Genomic DNA, 9,187 nt, shown 5'->3' with positions numbered 1-9,187 from the left:
CTCCTGCCTCCTGTTTTCAAAAGGGGGCCTGTTCCCCAAACGCGACCCTCAGCCTGGCACCTCGGGAGGGGTCCACACTGCCTTGTCGCGCCGCGGGTCCCAGCAGAAGCCCCTCGAAAGTCCCCCTGGCGATGGGAATTGTCTCTCCGAGAGGCCCGGTGGCCCATGTCAGCAAGACTCCACTCAGCAGCTCCTGGTGTTGGCAGAATTTCCTTCCTACGTGCCTTGGGGGCTGGAGGTTTGAAGCCGATTGATCTTTTCTGAAATGTGCAGTATTTATAGGCATTCAGACGGTCCTTCGCCCCGCTTCTCTCTCTCCTCCCTGCCTGGTGCTCAGCTTTGCCCTGCCAGCTCCCAGAGTGGAGCCCGGTGTCCTGGGTCTCACAGGGCCCGGTCCGTGCAGCCCTGACCCCTCCAGGGCCAATGCTGAATGCACAGCGACGCATTGAGTCGGCACCAACGGGAGCCTTGCGCCGTTCGAGCCCTGCGGCAGCCCCACGAGGGGCTCGTCTGCTCTCTGCACTGAGCAGCCGGGCTTAGAGAGGCTTTGTAACAGACCCGGGAGTCAGGGGCCGACACAAGGTGTCCAGCTTCGAATACAGTCATTCCCTTATGACAAATTCTAATATTGGACACGAGTGGAAGTATTCTGCCCTGTTCCAGGTACAGCTTATGGCGAGGCTCGCTGGGATGACACAGAGACTGCCCTGGGGCCGTGGCATGTCCCACAAATGTTGGGCACGTTGGTGGCTGGAAGTCTGCTTCTCAGGGGCGGGTCGACCGCAAGGTCAAGTGTGACTTACAGGAGGCGCCAGTGATGATACCTTGGAGGCACTTTAGGGTTACGCCTCCCGGCCAAGAAATGCTATTTTGTGAACAGGAACAGTGAGTCCACTTCCCAGGGGGGGACGCTTGCTGACCTAGACACGGAGCAGTCATACGGGAACGGACCAATGTCTGGGCTCCGGATGGTCAGCGTGGTCAGCCTGCAGAGCCATATGGGAGGTCAACCCGCAACCAGAGCTGTGCGTGCCGATGGCGGGGCGAGTCTAGTCACAGACGTGATGGTCTCCGCTGGCCCCTTCGCATCCGGGCATGGGACCACCGGGACCAGCTTGTCCCTGGGGCTGTGGGTGCCAGGCCCCTGTCTCAGCAGGCTTGGACAGACACCCCCCCCCCGCCAACGCTCCTGGGGACACGGTTATTTCTCCCTCCCCTCCCCCTCATCCCAGGGAGGTTGCCAGGCACCCAGAGGGCTTGGTGTGTGTGGGGGGGCTGATCTCCAGGTCCTCTGGGCCCGCTGAACCCTGTCTTCTGGTCCAGTGTGTGCTCTCTCTCCCAGCTGTGGGGACCCCCCAATTCCCGCTGCTCTACAGACCACCAGGCATTCCTCTGGGGTGTCTGAGCACTTTTGGGGGTGTCCCTAGGCTTTCTCTGGGCTGCCTCAGGGGTGTCTCTGGGGCTGTCTCGGGGGTATCACTGGGTTATCTCTGGGAAGTGTCTCTGTGCTGTCTCTGTACTCTCTCCGTGCTGTCTCAGGGGTGTCTTTGGGGGTGTCTCTGAGGTGTCTCTGGATTATCTCTGGAAGGTGTCTCTGTGAATGTTTTGGTGAGATGTCTCTGGGGTGTCCTTATGGGTGTCTCTGGGGTGTGTCTCGGGGGGGTCTCTGGAGTCTCTGGGGTATGTCTAGGCTGTCTCTGGGTTGTCTCTGGAAAGTGTCTCTGTGCCGTCTCTGGGAGAGGTCTCTGTGCCGTCACTGGGAGGGGTCTCTGCCCCGTCTCTGGGCTGTCTCAGCTCATTTGCAATGGCCTGCTGGGCCTGGACACCCCCCCCCCCTCGGCTTGTGCAGGCTGCGCCCTGGTCATCCGGGCCAGGCATCTGGAATGTCTGCAGAGGGGGAGGGGTACGGAGGCGGAGGGGTGGGGAGGGGTGCGGAGGGGAGCTGGATTCCAAGCTCACTGAACTGTAGTTGCTCAACTGAGCAGCGGCCTGCAGCCAGGTGTCTGGAAGCACAGTTGGGGACTGTGTCAGGGGCTTCCCTCAGGCCCGCAGCAGGGGCACCTTGCCGTCCTTCCGCTCTGGCGGGGTCATGCCTTCCTCTGGGCCCGAGCCCCAGGGTCGCCCGGAGGGCTGGTGCTCAGAGGCCCCCTGCCCGCGCCGGGCTGCCCTGCGCACCTTCGAGGGCGCGTCCGGTGGCGCTGCGGTGGTGGCAGTGGTGGCCGGTGGTCACGACGCACCTGTTGCCCCCCACGTGTCTCAGCACATGGTACTGAACCCCGACTCCCGGAGAGCGGGGGAAATGAAGTTCACAGTGAGGCCTGCATGCCTGGCGCGGAGCCAGGTACCCGACCCTTCCCCAGAGCCCCCCTTCCCTGGCTTTGTGGCCAGTGGGCCCCGTGCATCGAGCTTCCCCCTGAGCCCCAACCCTGCAGACCCGGGGGTGCTCACCGTCCTTCAGTGATGGGGGTGTGGGGCAGGGTCTCCCCTGTCAGAGGGGTCGCAGCCCAGACCTCCGAAGGGCTGGAGCACACTCTCTCCCTCCGCAGGCCCTCCTTTTCTCGCGGGAACCGTGGCTCACCTGCCCCTGGGACCTGGTGGGGACCCAGCCCTGGTCAGGCAAAGGGAGTGGCCCGCTGACCCAGTCTCTCCTCCTGAAGTGCCCCTCATGGATGCACCGTCAGCACGGTTTGTCATCAGATCTAGGGGTGTGTGCACAAGACACACATGTGCACACAGACACACACCACACACACAAATACACATGCACACATATGCACGCACATATGCATATGTGCACACACACGTGCACACCATACAAGTTTCACATGCACACGCACACACCACATACATAAATACACACACATGCACACACACATGTATATGCATAAATGTGCACACACACGTGCACAAGACACAAGCATACATGTGCACGCACACATGCACAAACACCACACGCATGCACACACATGCACACACATACACACATGCATGTGCACAGTACATGCAACGCACACATATGTACACACACTCGGGCTCGAGCAAACCCAGAAGTTACACACACACGTGCACATAGACTCACACACATGTGCACAACAGACAAGCACACATGTGCACGTACACACATGCATATGCACAATACATCAGACACACGCATATGCACACACACACACACACACACACACACTCACATACTCGGGCTTGAGCAAACCCGGAAGGTACAGGCATATGCACGAGCGAATGACCCAGACTCTGCACACGCTCCTGCCTCCCCCTCCTCCGGCCGTGGCCGCAGGACAGCTCCATCACCAGCTGGCCAAGGACCACAGCCACAAGGATGCCATTTGTGGCTGGACAGCTGCGCCCTGGCCCCGGGTGCCCCTGAAGAGGGGTGGTGGGTTCTCAGCAGGGGCAGGGCATCCAGCAGTGTGTGGGGCCGTCCTCTCATCAGTCCCAGGAGACGGCCAGAGCGAGGGTCCGCGTGACTGCACAGGCTGATGGTTCACACAGCACAGGGGCAAGAGCACCACATGCCCGCTCAGGCACACACACACTCACAACACACACTCACAACACACGACACAAAACAGCCCTGTAAATGCCATTTGTGGCCCTGCAGGAAAATGAGAGAACGAACTGAAAGGAACATACATTAAAAATCACTCCAAATCCCTCCAGATCCAGAAATGACCAGGAATAACACTGTGGCGTATTCTCCTCAAAACATTGTCGGGTGGATTTTACAAAATTGAAATCAAATGAAAGTAAAATTGCTTCATTCACTTAAAGAGAAAGTGGGTGATGGTGAACAAATAGAATGTGGTCCATCTGTATAGCACAGCACCACATGTACATCACACGTACATGCACCATATACACATCATGCCCCTACACACACACATCACATGTACATCCGGACAGCAGAGCACTGTCAGCCTTGACAGGGGAGGAAGCCGTGTGCACAGACAAACAAGGGGTGAAGGTAATGTGGAGAGAGAGTGTGTGTGTGTGCACGAATGTGTGAGCATCGTCAGCCTTGACAGGAAAGTACGCTCTGACTCTGGAGAATTTGACACCGAGTGGAAGGAGCCAGACACAGAAGGACACGCGCTGGAGGGGTCCACTTCCGTGGGGTCCGGAGAGGGGTCCAGTCCACAGAGACAGAGAGGACACGGGGTTGGTGTCTAATGGGGACAGAGCCTCCGTGTGGATGGAAAAGGTCCAGGCATGGACGGTGGTGGTGGCCACACACAGTGTGGATGTGCTCACTGCCACTGGAGCGCGAAGGTGGCAAGGCGGGGGCCCTGTGCTATTGATGATGATGATGATGATGATGATGATGGGACCCAGACCCCTGGGTCCTGGGGCAGCTGGGAGGTGGCTGAGGGTGCCCCCTCCCTAGCCCTGGGCTGTGGGGGCCCCCTCACTGAGGACGATGGAGGTGCAGTGGCCACAGTCCGCCGGCAGAGGGCGCCAAGCCCCCATGCACCTGCGGGCTGCTGTGGCCTCTCAGGCCTGGGCTTTGCGGGGGGGGGGGGGAGGGGGGGGGAAGGGGGAAGCTCCCGGAGCCATGGGGGGCCTGCCGACCCCGGGCCCTCCCACACTGGTGCACACGCGAGACCCTCACACACTGGGACGGTTCTCGGATGGCACCGGTCACAGCCCTCCCCTTGGAGAAGAGGTCACGTTGGGGTCAAACAAATTTTTCAAAACCTGTGTAAAAGTAAGAAAAATTACGGAGTAAATATCGTGGTACTAGCCTGTCAGTCCGGGTCGGCCTAAGCAAGAGGAGCCACCGGGACTGGCTCAGGAGTCGGGGAAAGCGCGACGTGAGCCGAGCCGGGTGGGAGCAGGACTGCACTGGAGCACCCACCCCACCAGATGAGTGCCCCGACCCGCGTTCACGGTCACAGCCACGTGGGGTGGCTGTCAGAGGATGTGGGGTGGCTGTCAGAGGATGTGGGGCGGCTGCCTCCTCCCTGGGATCCCGCAGATGGACAGCAGCCCCCCTAGGACCCTGCAGTGGCCAGGCCCCTCCCCTGGGGCCGTGGGATCTCCCCCTTCCCAGCCTGTGCTGTGTTGGGCTGCCAGGCTGTGCACAGGGGAGCACGACCACCCGGGGTCACCCTCCAGGGCTTGGCTGCCTCCATGGGGCCTGTGGCCCCTGCCCTCGGGACAGGCACCTGGCCCACCCAGGGGGCTCAGGCTCGCCTGTGCCTGTCTCTTTCCCAGAGGACCTGGCTCAGGGTCCGGGGCCTGGAAAGACCCCTCCCTGAAGAGACCACATGCTCACCTTCCCTCTGGTGGCCTATGGTGGAAGGAGGGGTAAGGAGACGGACGGGATGCTCAGGGAGTGCCTGCAGGCCTGAGGGAGGACGGTGGATCTGATGGCCTCAATTCTGTGATGGGGAAGTCACCTGTGCAGGGCCACAGGGCTGCAGGGGACCCATGGGGCCACCAGCAAGGACAGCGGCTGGAGGCCTGTGCCAGCCCTCTCTGTCCCCCCCCCCCCACATGCTTCCTCCTCCTCCCCTCCTCCCCTCTCCTCCTCCCCCTCCCCTCCTCTTCCTCCTCCTCCCTCTTCCCTTCTCCCTGTCCCTCCTCCTCCTCCTCTTCCCCCTCCTTCTCCCTCCCCCTCCCCCTTCTCCTCTCCCCCCCTTCTCCTCCTCCCCCCTCTCCTCCCCCTCCTCCCCCTCCACTCCCCTGTGCCCATGTGTCTCATCATGGAGGGGCTCCCTTGGCCTTCGTCCTCACCTGTAATCCAGGAAGGAGGCAGGGTGGTTCTTTTCTCCAGGTTCAGATGGAAACTGTGAGGGTCTTGTGCTTAGAGGACAATGGAGCTTGGCTGGATGTACGTCTCCCCCCCCCCCCCCCCTCAGCCTTTGCTCTAAAACCTGGAGCAGAGCTGCTGATCTGGACACCATGTGGGGAGGGGGCCGGGCCTGGGGGGGCGTCTAACAGAGAAGTGGATGAGATTAGTTCAAGCCTCTCGAAGGAGGAGTGAGCAAGTCGTTTCCAGAGGGAGTTTTGGGAGCTCGGGGTGGGTCCCTCTAAGAGCTGATTGGACCTGTTCTCAAGGGTGTGCGGGCTGAGCTGTGGGCAGCTGGGGAGGCATGAAACTCACCCAAGTGTGGCATTGTCCTCCTAGAAGGCAGGAGTAACAGGGGACTGGGGAGGGATCGGGGAGGGCTGGCTGTGCTGCAGGGATGCACCTTCTGGAGCTGAGGCAGGCAAGAACGAGAGCGGTGCTCCTGCTCAGATGCCCACTGACGGCCCTGGACGGGGCCGTGGTGCCCACGCAGGGAGAGGAGAGGAGAGGCACCAGGCAGGCAGGAGGATCTACGGTGGAGGGTGTCCCAGCAAGTGGGTGGCGGGGGGGTCAGGGTGGTCCGGCAGCTCGGCAGAAACAACTCTGAGTGTCTCTGTGGATGGGCAGGAAGAGAGAAGCGGGGTCTAGGCCTGGGGATAAGCTGGCCCAGGGGCAGGGGCAGATCCTCTCTGTGGCCAGGAGACGGCCCTGGGGGAGGCGCAGCTTGTGAGCTCTGGGAGGAACCAGCATCAGTGCTGAGCATGATCTGTCCTCTCTGCCCTGAGGCTTGGGGGCTGCAGCTGGCCTCTGAGACCTCGGAGGGATCCCATGTCAGCTTGGCTCTAGGAGTGGGCTGTCCTGTGGGGTGGGGGCTTCTGTCCCTGGAGGCATCCAGGCTGCAGCCCCTCTGATTGCTTGTGGACTCAACACGCGCCATCCTCAGACAGCCCCCGGGTCAGCCAGCACCCACTGTCATGAGCACTGACCTCAAGCCACCTGTCTGGTAAGGGGACACCCTTACACATGGCTTACCCAGCCAGTGGGCATCCATTCCCACGGTCCGGGCTGCACTGGGAGGCCGCCCTGCTCGGGGTGCATTGAGGTTGCCCAGGCACCGACTCAGCCCACCCACCCGTGGCTGGAACGTGGTGAGCTCTGGTCCTAGCGATGCCCACACAGCCGCGCCTTGTCCGTGCGAAGCAGCTCTAGGCAGCCCAGAGGGAGAGCTGCCAATCTCTCACGTCCCAGCCTCCAGGTCTCAGGATGTCCTTCTGCCATGATCCAGGGGTCCCGGCAGGCACTGATGCCAGCCTGGGTCCGAGCAGGGTGGCGGCCGCTCCCATGACCGTTGGTCCACCCCTCTGGTCAGGAGAGGAGCAGTGAGCCAGCAGCAGGGAAACAGCTCAGCACAGGAGGGGTCAGCATGCTCTGAGGGTGCCAGGACAGGAGTCAGGGGGAGGCGGGAGGGCCTCTGGGCCTCTCCTCACCCTTTCTCACTCCAGCAAACCCCTGCTGTGTTGGGCGTTGGAGCACTGGGGGAAGGGCGGGGGCGGGGGGGGGGGGGCGGTGGTCAGAAGCCTGGGCCCTGCCTCTCAGGGTCTGCCCCTAGTGGTGACAAGGGACATTCTTCGGAGCACAAGCTCCTGAGTGTGCAGGGTGGATGGAACATCAGAATGGGGGAGGGGAGAACTTCCCGACAGGTGAGCAACTTCGTCTGAGTCCAAGGTGGGGCATACGGGTCCCCGGGCACCAGTACCCTCTGCTGCTGCAGCCCTGCCTGGCCCCGGGCCCCAGTCCCGTCACGCTGAGCCCCAGCTACCAGTCTGGCACAGGCTTCTGGGTGCTGTTAGGCCTGTCCCTCTTCTCATGGCCCATCCTGCTGTTGCATCCCGCTGCCTGTGTGGGAGCGCGGGGGTCTCTGGGGTCCGGCTGACCCTCTCCCGGGAAGGGACGTGCCCTGGTGAGCCCGCAGCCCCCTGGGATGCTGTTGGGGGGCATCTGTACTGTCCTCTTGCTTTGTCTGGGTTGGTGCGGGGCGTTTGAGAGGGGGTGACAGGCACGCGGCTGAGCCCAGCCCGCAGCCCCTCTGAGTGAGCTGAAGGCCTGGGTCATGGGAGGTTCTGGGCTGTTCCGGTACCTGCCCGCCCCACCGCCTCTGGGAGCAGGCTGGCAGGAAGGCTGATCAATTTTAATTAGCTTTAAGCCTCTGTCGAAATAATTCTGGCTTCTGCCAGAAAAGGCACAGGAAGCTTCGATCCCTTACTGAGCGCCTTCCTCACACAGGAAGGTCCAATCCGCTCATAGGGCCAGGAGTGCTGTTATTGCCACCACAACCTGGACCGTGGGGTGACCCCATGAGGTGTTATCACTCCCCACCCCTAGCCCTCAGAGAGGAGGAGGCTTGTCTGGGGAGGAGGAGCCCACTGGTTCGGTACCCCTGACCTGGGATGCACCCTGACATCCTGGCCCCGCTCTGTGAGCCCCTGCACCAGTACATGCTCCCTGGGATGGACTGTGGGCACAGGAGGGCCCTCCCTGCAAGGTGCTCAGGAGTGACAGCGACCTGTGACAACGTGACTAGGTGTCCACTGGGACCAGGATCTGTGCTAGGGACTGAAGGTGACAGAGGTGACCAAACCAGATGAGTCCCCCTCCCCCACTCCAGGCCCATGACACACTCCTTGCCGTCAGGTCCTCTGGGTTAGCCAGTCACTTTCCTGGCCCTCATTTTGTCCTTTGAGGTCTCCCAGCGGTCACAGGACGGGGGCCAGGAACTGAGGATAGGCTTCCAGCCACCGGTGGCAGGTGTGTGTGTGTGTGTGTGTGTGTGTGTGTGTGTGTGTAGGCACGCCCGCTGCACCTGCCCAGGTCCCCATGCCTCTCCACCCCACAGAGGCGTGCAAAGGCACAGGGAAGCCCCCAGAAAAGGATCCTGGAGGCCTGGGGCCAACAAGGACTCGGGGATCAGCCGCTGCACTCCGGTGGCCCCTTCCCGCACCAGCGCACTGAGCTCCCCGCCCCTCCGCCTGCAGGCTGTCCTCGGGCTGGAGCCGCCCTCGCGCCCCCAGCCCTGCAGAACCTCTCACAGGCTCTGAGCACAGCACTCCCGCCCGACACCTGCCTACACCTTTCCGCCGCCAGGCGCGCTCCCAGAGGCCGCCCCCCATCACCCCGCCAGCCCCCGCCCCCAGCCTGCCCCCGGCCTGTTAACCCACGCGCTCGCGCGGGCAGCACCCCCAGAACAGGAGGGCCAGGGATCACACCCGGGGTGCGAGGCAGTGTCTTGGGGCTGTGCGTCCGGGATAGGGGGCGAGTCCTGTTGGAGGGAGGGCGTGCTGGAGAGGGGTAGCGCGCGTCCTGGGCGAGCGCGCGTTCTGGAAG

This window comes from Acinonyx jubatus, chromosome A2 (genome assembly GCF_027475565.1).
Source record: "Acinonyx jubatus isolate Ajub_Pintada_27869175 chromosome A2, VMU_Ajub_asm_v1.0, whole genome shotgun sequence".
NCBI lineage: Eukaryota > Metazoa > Chordata > Mammalia > Carnivora > Felidae > Acinonyx > Acinonyx jubatus.
The sequence above is the reverse complement of the archived record's forward strand: the minus strand, read 5'-3'. Positions refer to the sequence as shown.